The 27,080-nt window shown below is 37.9% G+C and overlaps 1 protein-coding gene and 1 long non-coding RNA gene across 2 annotated transcripts in view; both read left to right on the top strand.

Moving 5' to 3' along the window:
* The window catches only part of SP4 (Sp4 transcription factor), an 86,658-nt gene that overhangs the window by 2,832 nt on the left and 56,746 nt on the right, over positions 1-27,080 (top strand). The window lies entirely within an intron of this gene.
* Positions 2-26,659, top strand: LOC129047239 (uncharacterized). The gene is made up of 3 exons (XR_008526993.1): positions 2-10,902; positions 12,697-12,751; positions 13,251-26,659. It is a non-coding gene; the product is annotated as an uncharacterized LOC129047239 (long non-coding RNA).

Here is a 27,080-nt window from a genome sequence, read left to right as displayed (position 1 = left end):
TTTTGACATCCTTTTAAGTACCTTTTAAATAGTTTTTCATAATAATTACTGCTTTTCTCTGCTAATACTTAGGTTTGACGTAGACCTCTGAAGTAAACACACAATCATAAGGAACCAGAAATAGGAATATTATACTAACAAACATAGCTCTGTAGTAATGAATGTGACATGTTCACTTTTGTAGATTTTATAATGTGTTAAATTTGTTAGTTTTTTTAAAAGTATTATTTTATGGGACAGAGCTTTCTGATTAGAATCATAATTGCTTTCTGTAATTTAGTGGTCTTATTTGAGTACATTCCAACTCTTCAGAAAGAACCCTAGTCGAAATGATATTTATCTCTTCTTTGAGGGAAAGTAGTTTTAAACTGAATTGGTATATATAATTGTGAGTCTGTTGAACTTTTAATTCTGTGGTGTAATAAGACTAACTTTTTTTAGTGGAAGTTATTTCTCAAGCTTCAGCATCTTGTCGCCCATGCTTTTGTATTTTATTACACTGGTTTTAAACTAGATACTGACGCAGTTGAGAGATAATTTTAAGTTGTAAATTGTTTGGTTAACTTTTATGCCTACTTTTATGCTAATATCAGGATTTGAATGAATAATCCTTCATTTATAAAATTATATTTAATTAAATCTTATGGTCATTGTGTGATTTGTAGATGGTTACTGTAAGGTTGGTGGAAAGCAATGAAAAATGTTGACAGTAAAATGTCACTAATTTGAATTAATTGTGGTAAAGTTATTTTTAAACCAATTGTAAAAGCAGTTGTTATTTGTTATGCATATAAATAGTTACTTCTAAAGTACTTGGGAAGTAGTTTTAATCTTTTTTGGACCAGTCTTATTGTACCTAATAACTTTTGTTTTCTAGTAATTAAACCCTTTTCATTGATTCTGATTTAATGAAAACCTCGTTATGTTTTAGTGCCTTTGATACTTCCAGACCTTGTTAGTTAAATATTTCTATTTTGATAATCTGAGATAAATAAGTTTATCACTTTTGAATGATCTTTCTTGAAACAAGTTGCAGAAAAATTACGCTAGGGTTCTTCTTTTATGGTTAATACCTAAAGTAGGCATATATGTGTAAAATCGTAAATTGTCAGATAAAGCCTTATGATTCAGGAGAACCTAGATTATATTTTTTATCTAGATACCAGTGCTTCTAGGCCAGCGCTATCCAGCAGAACTTTCTGTGATGTTGGAAATGTTTATGTTTTCTATCTACCTAGCTGCATGTGGCTGTTAAGCAGTTAACTGTGTGTGGGCAACTGAGGAACTGAATTTTAAATTTTATTTAATTTTAAGTAGCCACATGTGGCTAGTGGCAAGCACAGTCATCTAGTTAGTGTTTTGATTGTGGTACTTTTTCTCCTAAAACTATTACAGCGTAATTACATAAATGTTTCTCTGGGTTACAATCCTTAACTTGCTTTGTTTCTACTCCTTTGCTAAAAACTTTGACAATAATTGTAGTATTTCAGAGAAGTGTTTTTGGTGGGTTGAATGACAGTTTGCATTGTCAAAGCAGAAGTTATTTCACTTCCATTTCATCTTGCTTATTCAGCATTAGTGAGTTGTGATTAATTAAGAGAATTGAGTAACTTGTAATTTAGGTTAGAAGTAATCAGTTTTTCTGCTCTCTAGTTGATAACTTTTGCAATCCAGAGGTTTTCCCTTAGCCATTGTGAGGGTAAAGAAATGTTTTGGCCACCCAAACTTAGATTAACTTGAATGGTGCATTAAAATAAACACAGGATCCAGTTTTTGGTACTGTAAGTTTTGAATTGTGGGGGTCAAGGGATTTGCCTTTCAAACAAACTTTCCAGGTGGTTCTAAAACTCACTGAAGTGGCTGGGTGTGGTGGCTCATCCCTGTAATCCCAACACTTTGGGAGGCCAGGGTGGGAGGACTGCTTGAGCCCACTAGTTCAAGACCAGCCTGGGCAACATAGGGAGACCCCGTCTCTACAAAAAATTAAAAAAAATTAGCTGGGTGTGGTAGCACACCTGTGGTCTCAGCTTCTTGGGAGGCTGAAGTAGGAGGATCGCTTGTGCCCAGGGGATCCAGGCTGCAGTGAGCTGTGATTGCCTCACTGTACTCCCACCTGAGTGACAGAGTGAGACCCTCTCTCAAACAAACAAACTCACTGAAGTTTGACAATCAAGTGTCTGGTCATCAGCAGTGAACCAGAAGACAGAATATGGAAGCAGGTGGGGGTGTTGAGCTAGTTCATTTGTGCCTCAGAGAATAGATTTCGGTGGCAACTACAACTTTTCAGTTTTTGTTTCACAAGTGTATATTGAGATGGCTACTGTATGCTGAACACTGCCAATAGGTATGGTTATTCCTTCATTTTCAGGGATAATTTTTTCACTTAAAGGATTTACATGATTTGGGTGGTTCTGTTTTAAGTATAGGAGGAAATTTGAACTCTACATAGTTGGATTTTTTCCCCCTGAAACCAAAGATTTAAAATTTTATCGATGTTGTTTATGTTCTAATAAATATGCTCAATCCTTTTAAAAAGACAGCAGTCTGACAAAGACCAGAAATGTACCTTGCTTGATGTCTGCAAGTCAATACAGTTAATCTAGGCCTAGTTTGCAGATTTTTACCCCATTGCCTAGCATAGTAGGTGCTTGACAAATGCTCTTTGAACTAAGGTATAAAAGATGATGGAGAAAATAGCACTTTGTAATTAGGAGCAATACCTTGGAATGGTTTTAATGAAGCTATGAAACAACTTTGTTTTCATTAATTTCTTTTGGCTTTGCATTTTTAAGACACTAAGAGTGGGCCGGGTGTGGTGGCACATGCCTGTATCCCAGTACTTTGGGAGGCTAATGCAGGTGGATCACCTGAGGTCGAGAGTTGGAGACCAGCCTGACCAACATGGAGAAACCCTGTCTCTACTAAAAATATACAGTTAGCTGGGCGTGGTGGCACATGCCTGTAGTCCCAGCTACTCAGGAGGCTGAGGCAGGAGAATCACTTGAACCCAGGAGGTGGAGTTTGCAGTGAGCCGAGATCGCTCCATTGCACTCCAGCCTGGGCAACAGGAATGAAACTCCATCTCAAAAAAAAAGAAAAAAAAGACACTAAGAGTGACACCAGGAACTTTATTGTCTTGACAAGGGAGAGAAGGAGCAATAAGTACCCATATCGCCCTGTTATAAATGAGCCCTGAAAGTTCAGATCTTTTACTTTGTGTCCCCATTCATCTGTAAGTACTTTCTTGGTCGGTTCATGTTGTTCCCAAGGAGAATGGTATTGTTTAATTTGTGGGGAAAATTTTGCTCGAAATTTTTATGACAAGCCTTGAAAAATTAGTAGCTTTGACGGAATGTAATTGCTAGCTCAAGGACAATGAGCTAAAACTCTCCACCATCCACTATTCTCATTTTACTCTTTAGGAGATTAAGGGAAGTCTAGATGATATGAACAGAAAAAAAGTAAAATCATACAAGGTAAATCTAATGAAACCAGTACTTGAAGTTGGGGAGCTTCATACTTAGTTTTATGAAATGAGAATGTTAGCGACAACCTAGGGGGATCCTCTTCCCATTGATAATGTGTTCAGTATAATATGTTTCTGTGCTTTGGTCTCAGCTGTAAATCCTGACCTTCATGCTGAGCATTAGTTAGAATTGTAGTAGGAACTAAATATGTGTATGCTCTGCATACTTTTTGTTTCGTTATTGGGATTCTAAATTTGACTTAAAATTTTTCTACTTTTACTTTTTAAAAAAAATAGATTTAGGGGATGCAAGTGCGGTTGTGTTACATGGATATATTGCACAGTGGAGAAGTCTGGGATTTTAGTGTACCCATTGCTGAAATAGTGAACCTTGTACCCGATAGGTATTTTTTCCACCCTCACCCTGCCCTCCACCTTTTGTAGTCCCCAGTGTCTGTTATTCCACCTGTATGTCCATGTGTAATCATTTTTTTTTTAGCTCCCACTTGTAAGTGTGAACATGCTGAGTTTGACTTCAAAGGAAAAGCAGAAACCTTACTTTAAGCTCAAAGACAACTAATTGTACCTCTGGCTTAAGCTCCTTTATTTTAACTAAGTGAGGAGAGTTAACTACCTGTTTTCACAATGTTTTCTAGTAGTCAAAGAGCCCTAAATAAAGTGAATTTCAGGTGTTACATTTCCTTAAAGAATTTAGAGCTATGTAGGAACAATTGATATCTGAATCTGTAACTAACTTGGGTGGTCCACAATGTGACTTATTTTTGGCAGTAATCATCATATGTAGTAACAGAGATCATACTGTAGGCCTTTTGATTGATGAATGAATATTTCTTTGTCAATTTTAGTGGAAATTAACAATTTTGTGCTGGTTCTCCCACAGAGGAAGTTCAGACTTAATAATAAGATACTGCTGACCTTTCAAGAACTTGACTCTCTTACCTAATTTCTTTACTTCTCCAAGGAATTAAAATATGAAACCTGGGGATATAATATGAAACCAGAAATAGGAGGACCAATTCTTCATTATTGGTAAAAATAGGTACCAAAGAAAATAATTAAAATTTATATTTAATTTTAAAACTGAATTCAGTCCAGTAAAATTAACTTCTTACACTGATCTTTTTTTCCAGAGCTACTAAAGGTGGAAAATTGGCTTGAGGTTTAATACAAATATGGCTTTCCTTTGCCATATATGTTTTATTAATTTGGATTTCCCTAATGGGCATCCGTATATATACATACTCGTGTACTGCTGTGTTTGGCTAGTCTTTTTTCAGAGGAGTCAGATTTACTCCAGTAATCTTATTTCTTTAAAATCTTCTAATACTGTTTGTTATAGATTGGAATTCATTATTAGAAACTTAAATCTTGTATTCAATACAAATGACTTAGGTTCTGAATTACCAAGCTGGCTTTACCTATTGAATGATTTTTCCATGGAAGATGAAAAGTACTCAGTGTAGAGCCACATTAATTTTTTAAAAGGGCATTTTTTTTTTAAAGAAGGATTTCAGGATAGATTAGCAAAGGAAAATAGAGTTTTTTGTTTGTTTGTTTGTTTGTTTGCATTTGAGATGGAGTCTCTTTCTGTTGCCCAGGCTGGAGTGCAGTGGCACGATATCTATTCACTGCAACTTCAGCCTCCTGGGTTCAAGTGATTCTCTGGCCTCAGCTTCCCAAGTAGCAGGGACTACAGGCACATGTCACCACGCCTGGCTAATTTTTGTATTTTTAATAGAGATGGAGTTTTGCCATGTTGGCCAGGCTGGTCTCGAACTCTTGACCTCAGGTGATCTCCCCACGTCAGCCTACCAAAGTGCTGAGATTACAGGCGTGAGGCACCGTATCTGGCTGAAAATAGAGTTTTAATCACCTGCTTTTCAAATTCTGAATCAGGGAATATATAATGAGTAATACTTAGGGAATATTGGGGCAAGCATGAAAGCAGGTTAAGAATATTGGGGCAGGCATGAAAGCACTCACAGCTCTAAATTTGCTTAATCAAGAAGGAAGATAGGGAATGGTGCTACGCATAGATCTTGTAGAAATAACAGACTTACAAAATGATAGAATTGTAGGTGGAAAGAATCTTGGAGATTATGGCTCAGCAGTTGTAACCTTTTGATACTGCTGCTAAAGTCTATTTATAAAGGCATTTTGTGTTTTTACTGTTTGAAGTGAAAGCAGAAATATGGGTCGAAGATTCTGCACTGCTACATTAAGTACTTGGGGGTGACACAGTAAGGATTGACAGTAATGGGGGAACCTGGCCTAATATCAGACTGTACACATATATGTGCTCTTCTGTACTTTTCCTGATGCGGGTTTGAGTTAAGATTGGATGTTCATAATGCTTGTCATTTTGCTACCTAGTGAATGAGCAAATTGTGGCAAGGGAAACCTGTTGAACCACAGATTGCTTATTTAAGTATATGGTGAGATGAGGGCTTAATGAAATTGTAGTTACTAAGGTAACTTAAAAATAAATGAGCCTCTTTCTCCCACCCTCTTTCCTTAGCCCTATTTTAGAAATGAAGAAATTGAAGCCCAGAAAGGTTAAATGACCTTCTTATATTTGATGGCAAAGTGAGGGCTAGAATCTTGACTTCTCCTCCAGTTGTCTTTCTACTGCATTTCTGGGTTTGCTTTTTGGAAGTCAAGACGATAAAAATGGATGTTATCCTAGGGTCAGAAGGAACTTTCAGATTCAGTTTCAGGCTAGTATCAATAACTTAAAATTTATGCTGCATGGTAAAAGGTGTCAGAAAATTTAGCATGAATAACACCTCAATTTTTTAAAACATTCTTAACTTCAGACAAATGAGCTTGATAACCGTCCTTAGCAAAGTCCTTGAATGAATTATTGAGTAGTTGGCTCTTGAGCATTTTAAAAAAGAACCGAGGAATCACTGGGAGCCAGTATGGGTTCACTAAGAAACTAGGTTCATATCTTCTTTCTTTAGGATTTCCAGATGAGTATCCAAAGGAAATAATGTTAACATAGTTTATCTTGATTTTAGTATTGATAGTTGTGGCCTCTTTGAAGGCTCATAGCTGGTTGCACAATTGAATGAAAAGTGGTAATTATTATTCACCTCCTTACGAGGTCTCACACTATGGCATGGGGTTCTAATTTTGATGTAGTTTGACATTTTTTTTTAAAATACCAGGTTGAAGGATGGCTGAATTTACTGAATTCAAATATGAGACAAAGCTGGGAGGTGGTGCTTATATGATAGAACTGAGATTCAGAGTGATCTTTATAGGCTGAAATGGTGGGCCAGAATTAGTAAGATACATTTAACAGGTAAGATCCTCTCCTTAAGATGGAGGGAATTACATACCTACAAGGTAAAAAACTGGTTTGGCAGGAGGACTTGTGAAAATGATTTGGGATGTATTGGCTTAAAATGAACTGAGAGTAGAATAAACTACCTTGTGCTTGTGAGATACTTTTGCAGTATTGTGCACAGTACCAGGTGGCACATTTTAAATGGGACATTGACAGACTCGCAAATGTATCAAGAAGGATTCCCAGAATGAAGAATGTGGAAAACATTTCATACTAGCAATAATCAAAGAACGAAGTTTTATCTTTAAAAGAAAACAAGAAATTGTGACAGCTGTCTTTAGATATATGAGGGGCTTTTTTTTTTCTTTCCTGACGTAGTTCTATAATTTCGTTTGGCCCTGGAAAAACATATGTATATGCACACACAAAGACAGACTAGAGTTACACAACAGTGGAATGGTTTGTTTCATTAAGTAGTGATCATTCATTAAAGATTGGATGTTCATCTGTCAAAGATTCTGTAGACTGCAGAAGAATTTCTTGTACCATATAGAAAATTTGCTTAGACTATAAACTCTGAGTTTTCTTCTAATTCTAAAATTTAAGGTCTATGAAATTAGAGTATATATTTTATTTCATTCTGGGTACTCCCATCCAGCACATGGCCAGAGTTCTCTGTAAGTCTTAAACTTATATGATTAAGTATTTAGGGATTTTTGTGAGGGAGATTGTGGATGATATTTACCATTTTTCTTATAGAGGCTGTATAATTAGGGTGAATTCTATTAAGCAATAAATGTAGGACTTTAATTCATAAATTAATATCTTTCTGTTCATTCTTAAGTTTACTATGTGCTTAGGTGCTATTTTTCTATGTCATTTGCTCTTTTATTTGGTGAATACCAAAACGTTAGTATTTTAAACATATGCTTTAGTTCTGACACTGAATTTGTAGTTACGATATGTTATCTCGGTATAGTAGTCTCCTCTTATCCGTGGTTTCTGTTACCTCTGGTCAACTATGGTCCAAAAATGTTAAATGGAATATTCTAGAAAAAAACAATTTACAAGTTTTAAATTACATGCCTTTCTGAGTAGTGTGGTGAAATCTCAGTCTGTCCATGGTGAATGGGAATCTTCTCTTTGTCCAGTTATACCCTCTGTATATGCTAACAAGTCACTTAGTAACCTTCTCTACTGCTGTGGTATCACAGTGTGTTCAAGTACTTTTACTTTACATATTTATGGCCTAAAAGTGCAAAAGTAGTAATGCTGGCAATTTGGATATATCCAAGATAAGCCAAATATATGCCAAAGAGAAGTTGTTATCTCATACTTTGTGTAATTTATAAATTAAACTTTATCACAGGTATGTATGTATGTATGAAAAAACAATATGTATAGGGCTCAGTCCATGGTTTCAGGGATCCAGTGGAGGTCTTGGAACATATTCCCCCCTCTGATAAGGGGGGACTGCTCTAGCTCTTTAACCATAGTTGTGTTTCTGATACTGTCACTTTAGTGTGAACAATGTGATTACTTTTTCTTGAGTGGAAATTAGAGAACAATTGGAAAATCTAGGATCCTAAAAGAGCCCAAATTTTGGGAAGTACTCACAGCTTTAAATTTGTCAGTTTTCCCTACAGAGCAAGCAAATCTAGCATACCTTTTTTTTTTAAAGTTATTTATGCTGATCTTTTATTTGTATAAATTTGTTGGGTGCAAGTACAATTTTGTTACATTGATATGTTGTATAGTGGCGAAGGCAGGGCTTTTAGTGTGTACATCACTGCAGTAATGTACACTGTACCCATTAAGTAATTTCTCATTCTCTACTCCCCTCACACCCTCCTTTCTTTTCTTTCTTTTTCCATGAACAGTCCTGCTGCAGTAGTCCCTTTCTTTATGGCTCAAAATATCTGGTACAAAGGTGTTTTTTGAAAATGTTTGAGGCCAAGTGCAATGGCTCATCCTGTAATCTCAGTACTTTGTTTGGAAGGCTGAGGGAGGAGGATCACATGAGCCCAGGAGCTTGAGACCAGCCTGGGCAACATAGTGAGACCGTACCTCTACGAAAAAAGGAAAAAGTAAAAAATCAGCTGGGTGTGGTGGCCCATGTTTGTAGTCCCAGCCACTGAGGTGGCTGAGGTGGGAGGATTGCTTGAACTCAAGAGTTCTGTTTAAGGTTATAGTAAGCTGTGATCGTCACTGCACTCCAGTCTGGGTGAGAGAGTGAGACCTTGTCTCTTAAAAATCTGTCTGTCTGTATGTAAAATGTTAAGACACAAGAATCTTTCAAATAGAAAAAGTGATAATTCAAATATATAAAGCTTCTCTTTTCCTCAGGGATGATAATAAAGTTAAGGAGGTAGGAAATATCTGTGCTTGATCGGAGGTATGGTTCTTATAGTAGGTTTACTATTAGTGCAGACCACATGTACTTAGAGGCTTTGTAGAGCACAACACTAAGAATTAAAACTCACATTTTCACTTGGGTGCTCCCCGCCCCCACCAATTAGTTGTACCACTCGGGGCAAACATCATAATTGTAGTTCCATTCCTTTTTTTCATTTGCAAAATAGTGATATTAGTTCCTACCTTCTTTACCTCATAGAGTCTCAAAGATTAGATAAGTTAATATGTATGAAAAGGCTTTGAATAATGTAAAGAAAACTGTATGCAGGAAGTGGTAACCTGGTGACATTGCTACGTAGTGACACCCACTAGAAGAATGTGAAGTAGTAAAGTGGGGGAATGAGATATTTTAGGTATGGATATTAGCTTAAGTTATATGTCAGAGGTAAACGAGAAATTTGTATAAAAGGAATATCAGAAAGTTTTGGTAAAGTGCAAGCAAGGGTGAGGTGAGGTGAGGTGTATGGAGAGAGGTGTATTAACAGGTGGAAAAGAAGTGGTGTGGCCAGGCATGGTGGTTCACGCCTGTAATCCCAGCACTTTGGGAGGCCGAGGCAGGCGGATCACTTGAGCTCAGGAGTTTGAGACCAGCCTGGGAAACATGGTGAAACCCATCTCTACTAAAAATACAAAAATTAGCTGGGCATAGTGGTGCATGCCTGTAGTCCCAGCTACTCTGGGAGGCCAAGGTAGGAGAATTGCTTGAGCCTGAAAGTCGAAGGTTGCAGTGAGCTGAGATCGTGCCACTGCACTTCAGCCTGGGCAACAGAACGAGACCCTGTCTCAAAACAACAACAACAACAACAACAAACAGGTGGTGTATTTCAGTATAGTAAGAACTAAATGTCTGCTGTCTGATTAACCCTTGTTAGGTTCTGAAGATACTAACTAAACCTGTCTTAAAAGGTTGCTTGTGTTCAGGAGAAAGACTTACATACATGAAACCATTATATGGCAGCTGCAACTACATATGAGAGTTTATACTTAAGTACTCAGTTTTGAGGCATGGAAAACAAGTGTGAGAGCTCAGAAGTCAGTGAGGTTAGTGGGGAGTAAACAAGAAAGGCTTTTTCTGGTGGAGGTAGGACTTGAAATAGGCCTTAAAGATTGGTTTGGAAAGTGGACATTTGAGACTTTGGGGGTGACAGGTGAAGAGTGAGGATGGCTTGAGTCAAGCTGCTAGACTTGGAATGAGCTTGATGGGGGACCAAAGATTGGAAAAGCACAAAGCTATCATGTGGAAGCTTATAACTAACACAGGGAATGATGGGTTCTCTTCTGTGTGCTTCCTAGAGGCTTAGTGGTCTCACAGAGTAGCTCAGGGTTTGCCAACCAAACAGCCTTCCACTCCTGCATCAGCCACACAAGTATGTTTGTTGAACCATTTCCTAATATTTTGTTTCAAGAAGAGATGCTGCCAAAATAATAATAATAAATAAATTTGAAAAACTTGAATCTAGTGGACTGGAGATATTGAGTAAAAATATTTGCAATGCAAATGATACTTATTAGAGTGTTTCTTTGTAGATAAAAGTGTAGAAAAGTTGGAAATCAGGAGCTCAGATAAAAGGATGTTGTTGGAGTAATTTAGTTATGAATTCACAGTGGTCCCTAGAAAGGCTGTTGGCAGTGAAGTAAATGGTTACTAAATATAAAAAACAGCTTGTTGGACTTCTCTAGAACCTACGCTGGTGACGTGAAAGACATGGTAAGGGATGAGGTAAAAACATCAGGTTTGTTTGTTCTTTTCCCCTGCTCTGTATCAAGCATGGTAATAGGCATTGAGAAACTAAAGGTAAAGTGAGACATGTTTTCTGCCCTCATAGGATACATTATCTGTTGTGGGAGACTCACTGTATTTCTCTGCTTCTAGGACATGCTTTTTACATTTTATTTTTATTTCATTGTGTGTGTGTGTGTGTGTCTGTGTGTATATGTGTATATATACATATATATATATATATTTTTTTTTTTGAAACAGAGTCTTGTTCTATCACCCAGGCTGGAGTGCGGTGCCACAATCTTGGCTTGCTGCAGCCTCTGCCTCCCAGGTTCAAGTGATTCTCCTCCCTCAGCCTCCCAAGTAGCTGAGATTACAGACACCTGTCACCATGCCCAGCCAATTTTTGTATTTTTGGTAGAGAGGGGAGTTTCGTCATGTTGGCCAGGCTGGTCTTGAACTCCTGACCTCAGGTGATCCACCCACCTCAGCCTTCCTAAATGCTGGGATTACAGGCGTAAGCCACCATGCCCAGGCCCATTTTAAGTCTTTGAAATTAAAACACATCTTGTAGTCAAAGGCATGTCATAGTTTAATTAGCAGAACTTTTTTCTTTCTTATGATCACTTGCATCTTAGACTCAATAGTACGTGATAGATAGATATCATCTATATATCTCATATATATAGCTAATTAAATTACTTTGTGGTGTTTGGTTTATACAAGCTGTGAATGAAGTGTTATAGAAGCCCAGAGGAAGGAAGAACTAGTTCTGCTTGTAGGGTTCTGGGAATGTTTTCATGGAAAGGGTGATAACTGAGCTGAGACTCAAAGGATGACTAAAAAGTTTACCATGTCAAAAGGAAGAAGAGGGCCACTTCAGGTTATGTTGGATTTCACATGCAATTTTTGAAATTCGATTAGTTTTTTGTTTTGTTTTGTTTTTGAGAGAGAGTCCCACTCTGTCGCCTAGGCTAGAGTGCAATGGCATGATCTTGGCTCACTGCAGCCTCTGCCTTCCGGGTTCAATTGATTGTTCTGCCTCAGCCTCCTGAGTAGCTGGGATTACAGGCGCCTGCCATCACGCCCAGCTAATTTTTCTATTTTTAGTAGAGATGGGTTTCACCAGGTTGGCCAGGCTGTTCTTGAACTCCTGACCTCAGGTGATCCATCCACCTTGGCCTCCCAAAGTGCTGGGATTACAGGTGTGAGCCACCATGCCCGGCTCAATTAGTATTTTGTAAACATTACAAAATTCAGACTTAGCTCAAGGAGTATTCATATAAAAGTTGAATTGTAAGCCTCATGTAAGTAGAGTCTGTGTTATATGTGTAAGTATGTGTATTAATTTATAATTTTATTTTTTCTCACACCTTGATGAGCATTGCTTAGTATCTGTCATTCTGATACTGAACCAGAAGAAAGGACACAGGTGGAGAACTTTGATTTCATAGGAGAATGGGATGGACAGATCCTTGGAATAGACTCAAGATATATATTAAAGGAGTGAGAGAGTTTATGATCATAAAAGAAAAGTGATGAGTAAAGGGAAATAAAGGGAATTTAAATCTGATTGCTTCATGTGTTTTGGTAGACAGTTGAAGGTGAGAATCTTATCAGTTAGGGGATACTTTGAGAAGAAATTGAAGGCATGTAAAATTTCCAGGTTGATTCTGTCCCTCTGATATTATTATGTAGATGCCTTATAATGTGGCCAGTCAGAAGGGGTTTAGTACAGTTCTGTAAATAATGAGTCAAGTCACCATAGCTTTTTGTTCACAGAAGCGGAGCTGCTTTTGCACAGGCGTATAGGAACGAGATAGTGATCTGTGCTTTGGTAAGTGGGTATCTGTGCCTGGTGTGGGGCTGGGAAAGGGGTGGAAAATCCTTGCTCCGGTCTAGTTGAGGGTATCTATGCCAGGGAGTTGAAGGAGAAGAGGGAAGAGGAAGAAACTAGGTGAATATGATGACAAGTACTAACGGGATTTATATAAGAGAAAGAAATACTTGAAGTGGTTTGTGAATTCTGCAGGTTTTTCCAAATATTTAAATCTACATATGAACCAGGTTGAGACAAACATTTGACAGATATTCGTCATAAATACTACAAACTATAACATGCTTGTTGAAGCAAACTTTGATTATTATTTCTGATTTTGTTAGTATAGGTTTTTAAAGTTAAAGCATATTATATTTTTATTTTCAGAATTTCTCTCACCTGCTGTTCTTGTTGGTAGGATGTCACTGCCTTTACTGATTTTAATTATAGGGCAAGTAAATGGTTTTAATATCCCCTTGATAGACTTTCATCTATTACCTGTACTCCCTACTGGCAGATTGCATCCATGAATTCAGTCAGCAAGTAAATACTCAGCATCTGTATTGTGCGGCTTGATGTGTTCCTTAGATGATTGAATAACACATGGGACTGAACTCCTGCTTCCATAATATTCCAGTGGGGAGAGAAATTATGCAGTTTTCTTTAATGAATGAAACAAGAACTAAAAGGGTACTTCTTTGAACCTTATGTTTGTTTTATATTTTGGCTGACATTTACTGCATGTTTATAGTATACCAGATAATGTATGCAGCACTTGATCTATTAACTCATTTAATCTTCAGAATACACTGTAAGGTAAGTATTGCTGACATGTCTCCTTTCAGGTATAAAAGGCCTATAGAGGTTAAATAATTTGCTCATGGCCACGTAGTGAATGATGGAACCAGAGTCTAAACATACTTGTACTATTACCACTTACTGCCCTGAATTATGTACTCTGTGTATACTGTAGTGTTTGTTTTCTGTGATCACTTATGGACTCAGTTTATTGTTTGTCTCTTATATGCCACTGTTTAAGCACTTTATGTGTATTAACTGTTTATTTTTTACTATCCTATGAAGAAGGTGTTGGTGGTGACCTCAAATTATAGAACAGGAAACCAAGGCTATCAGAGGTTAATTTACTTGGCCAAGATCATATAGCCAGTAAGTTAGGATGCTAGTAAGTAAAAATTCTTTATAAAACAAGTCCGGTTGAATAGGACTGTAATCTCCCTTTACAGCCAACCACTACTACTTTAAGTATTTTATTATAATTACTGTAATATACTCAACAAGGAACGGATTCCTAGATCTTTAGCTGAGTGCTCCACTCCTTGTGTTCTTTTGGGGGTTTGGGGTACATATGCCACAAAGGGAATTAGAAAAAGAAAGTTTTTATTACTTTGATGGACTGTGTTGATTGGGAATTTGAGGCTAGTAATAACATCTCCCTGACTAAATATTTGTGTATCACAAACTAATTTTGAATAAATTAAAAAACACAGATTCTAAGAATATAAGCCCACTAAGAGTATGTATTCTTTTTTTCCTTTCTTTTATTTTTTGAAGAAAAGGGCCCAAAAGAGGGAGTCTTGTATTTCATTTTCATTAATAGTTGTAAAACCCCAAAAAGAATATACCTTGTAAGGCTTACATTTCATGACTGGCTTCTTGATGAGGATGTGAGATGTCATTAGATAGAAATTTATGCCCATTTTCTGAAGGAAATAACATTAAGAAAACCCAGAGACCCTAAGAATTAGTATATGTGTAGAATTTATGTTCTTTAGCTAATCCTGCATGTAATTTTTATGTAGCATGAGCTTAGTTGACAGGGTTGGTCCTGCAACTTTATTGTTTTCTGCTGGATGAATAATATTTAGTATCTGCCATTGTATACATCACATATTGTTCTAGGTGCTGGGGAAACAAAACAGACATGTTCTTTATCCATGGAGACTATACTTTGTTCTGGGTGAGTTGTGTTTTATCTTGATCTTAGATTATTGCTGTTTTTAGTAGATGAGAAAATCAAGGCTTAGAAAGTTTAAATAATTTGCCTAAGGTTACAGAATTGATACGTGGGGGGTATTGAGAAAAGAACCCAGAGTTTGTGTGTCTTCAAAATTTTTTCTGCTGTTTCATCACAAATCCTTGAGGCCAAGGAAATCATGGTTTCCCTGAAAAGTTTTAAAAGGATTTTCTCTCTTTTTTTAGTAACAAGCTACCAAAGAGAATTGAAGACCAATTTACATTTTGCAAGAGTTTGATACATCAGAGTGCATTCACAGTATATGAAAATAGAATAGTTAATTTAGTCCATATTTCCGAAACATATGATTGAGTTCATTTTGTGTATCTTTATGTGTATGTGTGTGTGTGCGCGCATATGTAGGTAGATATATGTGTATGTGTGTGGTGTGTGCACACTTAGTGTATATGTTTACTCATTATAAACACATTCAGGAAAAACAAGGGATTATATTCTGTACCTATTCATCACCTTCCTTGTTCTCCTACACCTTCACTATAATTAAGGATACCAGCCCATTTGGGGATATTTCTAAAAATTAACCCACCTCTTCATACTCCTATCCTTACCCTAGGCCACAAAGAAAACTTGATTGTTGAAATCAAAGTACGTAGACAGTTTTCAGCACTTTAAAAATGATTCTTTGGCAGCTGTCTGAACTGGTAGTGGTAACTATGTATAATTTTCAAATTGGAAGGCAAACATGTTTCATTCTGTAAGTGGTTTGTGATGAGCAGAGTGTAACTATGACATACTTAAAAAAAAGAGCTCTGTGCTAGGTAGCAGTTTGTCTCTGCCATTAAACAATTTTATAACCTTTGGGAATGGAGGTCTTGGTTTTTTTTTTTTGTACAGTGAATGTATGTGTGTGTAGTGTGTTTTGTAAAATGAAATACTTGAGGTACTTTCATTTAGTGTTAGAATTCTATAGGTACTTTCATTTAGTGTTAGAATTCTATAAAGCACAAATATGTAGATACTAAATTCAGCTTAATTTTATTTCAGTGAGCCAGTGGGAAAGCTCAGGAAAAATACTATTTACTAATATTGCTAGTTTTAAAATCAAATTGATTTCTTTTTAAACTGTGAATGGAGCATGTTCATATAAGGGTTTGTTTTGACAAATTCTTTTTTTTTTCCCCCAAGCCTGGGTTCCAAAAAATGTTTTGACAGATTCTTGAAGCCATATCTAATATTGACTCTAACGCGATTCTCCATTAAAGAAGTTTAGTCTCTAGGTTTAAGTCATTTTTCGGATTCACAGAATGTTTTAGAATATGGTTCATTCACTAGAGCCCTTGTGACTAGCCACATGTCCAGCCTTCAGCAACAGCAAAGATGGGGCCAGGGCCCTAAACCCTTGGGCATGTAGATTGCCATCTGGGACCTCATCTGACTATTCAGAATACCCTTGCCAGCGGATACAGACCTTGAAGATGCCTAGTTAGAAACCAGCTGCCCTTTAAAACCACAGTGTGTGATTGCTTAGGCCTGAGCATCTCTAGCTTACAAGCAGTATAACCCTGTAATATAGAGCTCTTCTGTTCAATATTACGTCCTAACCTTTCCAAAACCCAATACTTTATCTTTATGCCAAAGATTTTACCATAGTCCTTGCTGCCTTCTTGCCATCTCACCTTAGGTAACCATCCTAACCTACCTAACCATTTTATTACCTTAGCACCTTATGACTTGGACTTCTGGTTAGTGTGCCCCAGGGACAGTAGTTGTAAAATCTAGAAATTTGGAAGTAGAAGAGTTAGATGGATCTTTGTATTTCAGTTTCAAAGGAGACAACTTTTTAATATTCTAGAAGGTGAAGAATATCATAACTGATTTATAGCCCAAGAGGTCTCATTAGAACAGTGGAAACTATTTCCTGGACCTGTTGAATTTTCTGTTAGAGTATTAAGGCAGGGAGAATACCATTTTCAGCCTCACAACTGCTGGCATGCATAGAGTTTTATGTTGGATTCTAGCTGCTGTCTTGGGAAGAAAGTACTTTTTTTGAGACAGAGTCTCGCTCTGTGGTCCAGGCTGGAATGCAGTGGTGTGATCTCAGCTCACTACAACCTCCACCTCCCAGGGTCAAGTGATTCTCTTGTCTCAGCCTCCCAAGTAGCTGGGACTGCAGGCATGTGCTACCATACCCGGCTAATTTTTGTATTTTTACTAGAGATGGAGTTTCACCATCTTGGCTAGGCTGGTCTTGAATTCCTGACCTCAAGTGATCCTCCTGCTTCGGCCTCCCAAAGTGCTGGGATGACAGGCGTGAACCACTGTTCCTGGTCTGGAAGAAAGTACTTCTTTACATAATAGGATTACATGAAAGTCAAAGGATGCATTTACAGAATAACCCCCCGGGAAGAATTTTTTGAATTAAATAACAATAAAATACAGGAATTTAAAATATAATACTTGCTTGGATTTCATTTTGTAGGTTAATCTAAATTTATTGAACCACTTTAACAAATTTAGTTACCCATGATTACTGAGAAATAAAAGAGCTGTTTTGGAAGTAATGTCTTAGAAAGTTTAGTTGAGGTCTAGCTCACTACTATTATACAGAAATTTTTTAAAAAAGAAAATTGTGCCTTCCAGTACCACTGGCAAGTACTCTTAGTAAAGAATTTGTGTTTCATTAATTATTAAGAATCCTACATGTTTTTTTAATGTAATATTAGCCCATTCTTATTAAAGATCATTGAGCAGTCAATCCTCAGTGGTTAGGAATAGCTGTTTGTTTCTACATGATAATTATATAGATTTAACTTAAAATGAAGGTGTCATTGTGGTGCTGGTGAAAATAGAAATGGACAAGAATGAGACATGGGTTCAATTCCCTGTTCCTTTAGTTACTGTCTGTGATGTGGGAATCTCCTTTAGCTTTCACAAGCCTCAGTAATAAACACCTATAAAATGAAGATAGTCTGCCTACTAGACAGGATTTTTCTGAGGATTAAATGGAGTAATATGTGTGACAATGTATTGTAAATGCCAGAGCACTGATAGGTGTAAAGTATTATTACATCATTATGTTTACCTTTACTCTTTTCTTCTAAATTAGTATGTGTGTATGTTTAACATTTTACAGTCTTATTTTCTATTACATTGTCATTTTTACATCTGTAACATATAACAATGCTAGTATATAGTGCATGTTCAGTAAATAGCCAATGGAAATGAGACTCCTCTATTACTTGGCTTGATTGAGTATATTAACCCTTATATTTTATGTATTATGCTTTGACATCTAAGGTCTGCTGACTTTGGAAGGACTACTTTTTCCAGGGTTAACCAATTCCTAAAGACAGTAAACAATTCTCCTGCAAATGCGCTTTTCAAAACACACACCAACCAATCCAGAGCCTGCATCCTAACCACCTCCTATATTAGGTTCTCATACTTTAGACCACCTGCTCTAATCACCCCCCAGGGCTAGGTACCAAACAACTAGGGACAGCCCCTATGCCCCACAGTCTTCTAAAGTTATTCAAACTAGCCAACCCTAAGCCTGTTTACCCTGCCTTGCCTGTTCCTTGTAGTGGAAACCACAATAATGGCTCTTGCTAACAGTTTCTCCCCCTGCTTTTGTCTCCTAACTGACCCATATGCTCCACACCCTGTGGCAGGTTGTGCTGCCTCCTCTTGGGAACTGTAACAAACTATCTTTTCAGTGGCAATCAATTTTCTATTAATACACTATCTTTTAAAACTTTGGGCTACTGATTTTTTTTTTCAATCCTTGTGCCAAAGAATCTTATTATTAAGAAAGTATTAAATATTGTTAGATTTAAAGCTTTTTTTGGAAGTAACTTCAAGAGATTCAGAATGGTACTGAAATACATATGCACGTATAGGTAAATATGTACATATGTTTAAGTGTACGTATGTGTATATATACACACATATGTATAATGTATGTGTATAAAAAAACTTTAAACTTGATTTGGAAGATGACAAATTCTCATCTGTAAGCTCCCTTTACAGATCATCTTTGGTTCCACTCTCTTTGTTTATAAATGGAAAAACTAAGGCCCAGTGTGGATGCATGATTTACCCAAATCACACCTTTAGTTACTGGCAAAACCAGGATAACCTAGGTCTGATTCCTTCAGGGTTAAGTAGACATTCAAATGTAAGCATTTTTTATTGGGAAGAAAATTATAGGCAAGTCTTTCTTCTTGCCTTTCTCAAGGGAATAAGGTATTAAAGTTAATTTTGTTTTCTCCTATCCCAAGTGACAGTGGTTCGGTTGCTAAGTAATTGTTCCAATTGATACAGTTTCTCCATCTAGCAAAACTAAAATTTAAAATTTAATATAGTTATTTATATTTTATTTTATAAAACGATTTTTAATAGTAGATCCCAGAGACTTATTTTATGTCCCAAATCTACCCATTTGTATCTCAACTTGTTTTTATGTTTTTTTCTTACTTTGTTTTATTTGGCTTTTGGTATTAGATTTGTAAGCTTGGAAACTTGCAGCAGTCTTTAAGCTAGGTACTTCATTGTAAAGATTTTCCAGGATTTCTGCTTTTATGGTAAATTTGACTGGGTCAGATAGTCATATTGTGAACAGAGCCAACATGAGAAATTGCTGACTAGAGATATCAATAATTTATAGTGAAACAAAAATGATTTAGGAAATTTGGTGGATTTTTTAAAGTGATTTTTTTTTTTTAATTTTAGGGGGCTTTTTTGGTGGGCATAGTCATATTGAGGTAAATATACATGCTTTGGGGTGAAATAGGTTTCTGTTGTATTCTCTTTCATTGGGCCTTCATATAAGTATTGGATCCAGTTTGGTGCTCCACATTTTAAGGAAGAGAGAGATAAAGCCTGAGAAGTGGCTTAAAAATGGTCCTCCATACAGACACTTGTGATAGTTCTCCATTTCCTCAGAAGATTGAACAAATTGTGATATGATGGAAGAAGAAATTTAGATTAAGGAAATACATTCTTAATAACGCAAGTGCTTAAACAGGATATAACTTAGTGAGGAAGGGTATTAACTTTCTGCCCAGGAAAATCTTTCATATACTACATACTAGCTTGTTCTAGAATTGCATGTCATTTTGTTAGTGGTAGTGAATCCATACAGGTCTGCAGCAACCTCAGTTCTTGCCTCCTCAGAAGAAAGAATTTAACCAAGGGGCATAAGGCAGAGGGAGAGACTAAGGCACGTTTTAGAGCAGGAGTGAAAGTTTATTAAAAAGTTTAAGGGCAGGAATGAAAGGAAGTAAAGTACATGGAAATGGGCCAAGCGGGCGACATGAGAGTCAAGTGTGCGGTTTGACCTTTGACTTGGGGTCTTATATGTTGGCATGCTTCTGAGGTTGTGTTACTTCTTGCATGATTCTTCCCTTGGGTTGGGCTGTCCACATGTGCAGTGGCCTGCCAGCACTTGGGAGGGGCTGCACGTGCAGTGTGTTTGCTGAAGATTTATGCATGCTCTCTTGAGCTGTTTTTTCCCTCACCAGTCTAGTGTTCATATACCAGTTAAAGTCTGCCATTTGCCTCTTAGTGTGTATGCTTGAGCTCACTCGCCCAACTCCTGAGATCTTATCAGGAAGCTGCTGATTGCCAGCTTCAGGTGTTTCTAGCTATTGAGAGACTGCCTTTCCCTGGTGCTGGCTGTGACCAATTGCTATATTAGAGCGACAGTTTAACAACTGCCTGACCACCTGATATTCTTAATTGCAGGATCAGGGGGTGCTCTCTGTCCTGCTCACGTCTGACTACCTAATGTAACATTTCCTCCCTTAAGAATCCAAGACCCCAGTTCTTTGGGGAAAATGGATGGTCAGTCTTCTGTAACTGCTTCCTGCTGACAGGGATGATGGTGGTTGTTCTGTGGGTCTTGGCCTCATGCTGGCTGTCGGCAGGGTGGCTCTGTGGGTTGATGAAAGCCGAATTCAGCCAGGTCCAAGGGAGACAGGGGCAGGATTTCGCCTCTGTCATGTTCCACTGATGGGCAGTCTAGGAGTCCCCTATAGAAGGGTGACTCTTGAATATTGAGAGGATGGTATTCTTTACTGAGGATCATCTGGAACTGGATGGCCTGAAGGTGAGAGGAGACAAATCAGATTATTAGATTTAGAAGACAGAGGCCAAAAAGGACAAGTAGAGATGTTAAGATGAAATAAGGGGATGAGGACAGATTAAAGAATTCTGAGAATTCTGAGACTCCCAACATGCCAGGCAGGTGGCTGTAGTCATGCTGGCTCTAGTCATGCTGGCTGAGACCTGGGTACATGGGGTTGCAAACCAATTCCAATACATGCCCAGAATTAGAATATTGACCCAGATTTTTACATTACCCATCCCTTTTGTTTCTTCTGAGCTGTAGCCAGAGATCACTGGTTGGTTCACAGGAATGAGCAGTTATTCTAAATTGCAGAAAAAAACTTAATAACAACTGATGAGACTAAAATTTAATAACAGTAGTACCATAGTTCTTGAAACATGATTTTTCTCTCTCTTCAGTTCTCATTTTTATTAAAAACAAATTATGATAGGACTGACTTGTTTGCAAAATAAGCTTTAATCCTGTTATACTTGGCCTGATGAGTTGCATAAAGCACAGCAAGAATAATTATTTGCCATATAGGCTCCTTTTAAAATTGGCTTTGATGGAACTTCCTTCCATAAGGAGTCTCAGATAAGGCTTTTTAAAACCTTAAGCCCAGCTATCAGTTGGTGCCATCAAATACCTGTATGAATTGGACAAATTCGCCTTGTCTTGCTTGGGGCTCCTGGGCCTGTCAAAAGTGACATTCTTTACTTGCCACAGGTTGGGAATCCTGTACAGGGACTGTGTTGACAAGGTATGAGTTCAGTTTTCCGGAGGGGCTTTTCTTGGCTTTATAAGTCAATTTTGATTCTTAAAGGAAAGCACGCCATTCCAGTCAAAGCCTTGGTAAAATAACCAGTTTCCCCAATTGTGTCCTGTTGCAAAAGAAAACAGATTTTATTGCACTTATGCAAATAACTGTATTGCCATTAGTTAAGAATACTCACAGGTAGTTTCCAAATTCTGCAGAAATCGGAGAGAAGTATGCTCCAAATTTTGTTTATAGGAGTGTACTTTACTCAATTTTTTTTTTTTGAGACGGAGTCTCACTCTGTCACCGAGGCTGGAGTGCAGTGGCACGATCTGAACTCACTGCAATCTCCACCTCCGAGGTTCAAGCGATTCTCCCGCCTCAGCCTCCTGAGTAGCTGAGACTACAGGCGCCTGCCACCACACTGGCTAATTTTTATATTTTTAGTAGAGACAGGGTTTCACCACATTGGCCAGGCTGGTCTCCAACTCCTGACCTTGTGATCCACCCACCTGGGCCTCCCAAAGTGCTGGGATTACAGGTGTGAGCCACCGCTCCCAGCCTACTCAATTGTTAAAAGCTGTAAATAGCTCAAAAGTTTTCTTGGTGTTGAAAAACAAAGAATTAGCAATGTTTTAAGCAAAAAGTCATAAAAGGATTATTTTAGTCTTCTATTAGTTCAGTCCATGCAGTTAACTCCTGTTCTGCTTTATATTCATGAACATTTCAGCTTTCATGAGAGTCCTGAAAGGTTTTTTTCTTTATCCTATGTCACAATCTCCAGTTATCAGAAACCTGCATTTAAGCCTATTGATAATTATAAAACCACCTTTTAAAGAGGATTAAAACAAGGTAACAATTATCTGTGGATGATAAAAAGTCTTAGAGCAGCCACAGCCAGACACAACTGAAAAGGAAATTTGTTAGCCTTTGTGGCATGCAATAATTTAACTTAACAATTATAATTATTACTGATAATGTATGCCTAGTCATATCAGAATTATAGGAGTTTCACATAATTCTGGAACCCATACCAATAACACACTTACACAAATACAGCCCAAAGAAACCTGGATTTCACCTTTGCATTGGTGTACTATTGATGTCAAACCCAGTTCTTAATAAAACCTTATAGACAAATCTATTCAATCTTAATCAGTTTGCCCTCATTTTGTAAGATTCTCATAGACCTTTTATAACCCTTTACAATTTTTTTGTTAAAGACCCGAAGAATGCTCTAAGAAAACTGTGTTATGCTTTTCTTCCAATGCTTAATTTATGAATAATCTGAATAGTACCCCTTTAATGTTAGCTAACATGTTCACACAGGATTTCTTTTACAAGATTAATATTTCACAAATCTGCCACGTCTTGCTCAAACCTTTAGCTTTATCCTATCTAACTTAAAACAATTCTTTAACTCCCTAAACTAGGCCAAAAAAATCTATATTCCCATGCCTTCTTATGATATTTTACCAAAAGTACATTTTAGTTTTCTTACATGTTTTGCATGTAAAACTCTGTTTTTCAGTAGTCTCAAGTACATGTTATATGGTTAACTCTTAGCAGCTTTTACTTTGGATGAAAACCTGCTAAGTAAGAAATTCTAATTATGTACTAGGTGTGGAGCCTAGGACACCAGACAGAAGTGTAGATAAGGTCTGACTCTTTCCAACATAGCTAGGGGGCATGGCTAACTCTGTGTCTTCAGGCCTTACGTAGCTTTAAAGCAGACAAGTTGTCCAGTTAAGAGTCATAGTAGAAGTTTAGGAAGCATTTAATGGGCTTAATAACCTTTAAAATTATATAACATTTCTTTATAAATTCCCTTTTACTAACTTTTTTTTTTTTTACAACTTACACAGACCATCTACAACATACTTGGACTCTCTCACTTGGCTTGAACATCCCTCTTTTTATACAACCATTTTACTTTAGGACAATAATTTACCATACAAGATCCTTTCTCATATAAAATATCTTTTCTTTATTACCTTCCTTACCAAAAATATCTCTTTACCTTTATAACCTTTGAGTTAGATAAAAGTCATTTTCCTTCTATTAGGAAGTTACGGTTTGCTGCCATGTGAGTCCTATGAAGGGGGAGCAGATGAGGTCATCTATATACTGTAGAAGTTATCCACCCTCAAAACACTGCTTGCTTAGATTTTTACTAAGGCTTTTCCCAATACCTGTGGGCTGTCTCTGAACCTCTGAGATAGGACTTTCCAGGTCGAAGTTATTGATTAAAGATTTAGGTAGCTTTCTGAAGAGAAATGGGGCTATTAGACAGATGAATTCACAGGTTGGTCACCCATCTTTGAAAGTAAGTTTTTGCCCCAAAAGGGTGTGAATCTTTTCTTTTTAGGGAAGGGGTGCCATATGCCCCCATTACCTGACAGGATTTGGAGGAGAGTTGATCAGAGCAGGACATTAGCACAGAGTAGGCAGCTTTTGAACCCAAAAGGGAAATTTATAATTTTTACTTGCCACGTCTAGAGTTTCCCTTGGCTTTGTACTGTTGATGGCAACAATGTCTGATTTGGAAGCCAGCCAGAGCAGAGAGCCCCTTCAGCTCAAGGCCATCAGGAGTTGAGATTTTGTCTTGGGGGTGGGGGCGTGCTTCAACCCTTAGGAATGTCCTGTTCCCAGTGAGTGAGCTTGTGGCAGAGGGGTCAAGCTGTGCAGAGATTTTCCCCTGTTTATCCCATTGGGGAAGTTTGCCTTCCAGTAGCCTGGCTTCCCACACCACTTGCAATTACCTGAAGGAGTAGGCTTTTGTAATTTTTGTCCAGTTTATTTTTAGGCCAAACAGTATTACAAAGGAAAACTAGTTTTTTGTTTTAAGGTTTGAAGGATCAGACTTTTCCCAGTTTTTTGAGGATGCATCCATGGGGCATGTCCTGGGGTATGGAAACATGATTACCCATCTGTGAAGAGAGATCAGAGGAGGAAAAAGAAAAAGAAGGCGTCCCCTCTTACTTTCCTATATCCTGAATAGGACATCCCCCATTCGTCCTTAGGGTTCTATAATGAACTGGTCTTACCATGTACCCTTAACCTTTGTAGTATCTTGTCACAATTACCCACTTGAGAACATTGGAGGCACCAATATGAACAGGGCCCCCCAGTTCATCCTTAGGGTTCCAGAATGAACCTGTCTTACTGTGTACCTGTCATTGTGTCTTCAACCCTGTTCTGATGGTATTCTGTTAGCCTGGAACCAACCTTCATCTCTGTCTTATGGGTCTCTTTTGCTTGCAGTCTTGGGCCAGCCTATATCCTTGTCTTCATAACCTTAGAGTGACTCTTGCTTGCAGCATTTTAGCAACAAAATGATGATCTCTTTTCTCAGATTCCCATTTTCCATGTTCTTTAAGTAGATGAGAAGCCTGCTTTTCCAGCTAACTGCCACAAGGGGCTGGACTTCCCTCCCTTCAAATATGACCCTGAAGATCTTGGTGCATATTGGGAGGGGCATGGAAGTAATTTGTGAAATGGAGGCTACAGGAGGAAGTGGGAAGAAGTGAGAGGAATACTCATGGAAAGCCTTCATATGCTTGCAAAAACAGCAGCCCTTGGATTTGAGGGGGCAACATTTATTGGCCCTCTTGACCTAAAGGAGGAACCTCTGGAGCACCTGGGGCTTGGGGTAAGAACTCACAAATGGCAAAAGAAGAATTTTCTCTCCTCCCAAAGGATTGCTAACTCCAAAAAAGCAAGTGGGTAAGGTCCTTAAAGGGCCTCAGAGTGAATTCAGCCCTATGCTGGCAGGCAAACTGCTTCAAAAGACACTGGAAAACTTGGCCCTGGGTCATTAACAGGAACAGAAGGTGTGTGGCGAGTCATAAGGAGCTCACAGAGCCAGGGTTCCAATTAGTGTTTGTCTCAGCAATGTGCCAACAGACAGGAAGGGTTGGAGGTCATCTGAGCTGGTAGGGTAAAAACAAGTATAAATCTCAGGGAATATCCATCCACAAGGGAGCCCCTGTCTGCTGCCAAGTACACAGCAAGAGCTGCAGACACATGAATAACAGGGAGTATGTGTTTAAGAAGTCAGGTGGCATGCAAAGTGAAAACGAAGAGGCAGACGTGCCCCTGAGGCAGGCAGTCTGGCGGGTGTGCAAGGCCATTTCAGATTACCCACAGGGAAAACAGGAGAAAAGGTGGTGTGAGTTTTTGGGAAAGACCGATTTTAGTTGAAAAAGCAGAGGAAATCCTAGACAGCACACGGTCTTAGGATTTAGCCCTACCATTCTCACAAACCTCCTGTCAGTGATATGTCTGGGATTTCCTCTGCTTTTTCAAATAAAATGTCTCAGGTCTGCCTGGTGTGGACCCCAAGGTCTTTCCCATCCCCACAAGCCATCTGTCAGGGTGAACTGAGAGATCAGCCCAGTGGAGGGGGAGCAGAGCCACTGTGGCCAAGAGGAATAGTTCTGGGGGTTGGTTAGTAAGCAGGAGAGTGAAAGGAAGAGGAAAACCTCCTACAGGGGTTGAATGCCTCCAGCCTAAGAAGGCGAGGCATAGAGGTATCTTACCACTGGGAAACATATCTGAGTCACATGGCACCAAAGTATGTATCTCCTCCCCAGGGAGCCTATAACTTCCTAAATAAAATAAGATTTTTTTATATATTGAGTAAAGCATTTAGCAACTTTATTTTATAATACAACCTTTTATCATAGGAGAATGATAAAGAATAATCTGGTCCCTGCCAGATTTCCTTTTTCTTGCCAACTCTTATACTTGGTCTGCATGAGGCCCTGAGATGCTCTTATTGCCCCAACTTTCAGCTTTTGTAATGGAAAACATACATAGTTATTTAGCTAAGTAATGGTTCGTTATACTACCTCTGACACTTCAATAGTGCTATCATCTTCGCTTCCTCCAGTGTATAGATTGTGCCTTGCATGTGGTTGGTGCTTAATGAATACTTTACTGAGTAGATGAAGCTCTGTTGAAAAAAAACTTGCTTTGTATTTAATTATTTGGTTCCATTTTTTTATACATTTATAGTTTTTACTATATCTAGAAATAAGAACAATTGCATGTTCCTTTCCTTTTCAGAATCATCTAGAGTAAGCAGGCCAAGAGTATTTTTGATAATTAACAGACCATTGTCTGCTAAGATGATGAAGCACATTGAGTTTTTCAAAGGAACCAACAACATAGCAATATAAAATAATTAAATCCCCCAGTGTGACAAAGGGGTAAGCGGTATGACCATGACCCACTGTTATTTTTTTTTCAGTAGGGGTGTGTGTGGGGGTGTGTGTGTGTATGCATGTGTGTGTTTGTGTTTAGGAGTTGGGGTCTTGCTCTGTTGGCCAAGATGGAGTGCAGTCGCACATATGTAGAAATAATCTTGAACTATCTTAGCTATGAGCAATTAATGTAATAAATCACTAATTTTAGAAATAGTAATATAGGTATTGTAAATTCATGATCTTTTGGGGGTTTATTTTGATGAAATTAAAAGGCT

This window comes from Pongo abelii, chromosome 6, assembly GCF_028885655.2.
Source record: "Pongo abelii isolate AG06213 chromosome 6, NHGRI_mPonAbe1-v2.0_pri, whole genome shotgun sequence".
NCBI lineage: Eukaryota > Metazoa > Chordata > Mammalia > Primates > Hominidae > Pongo > Pongo abelii.
The sequence above is the reverse complement of the archived record's forward strand: the minus strand, read 5'-3'. Positions and strand labels throughout refer to the sequence as shown.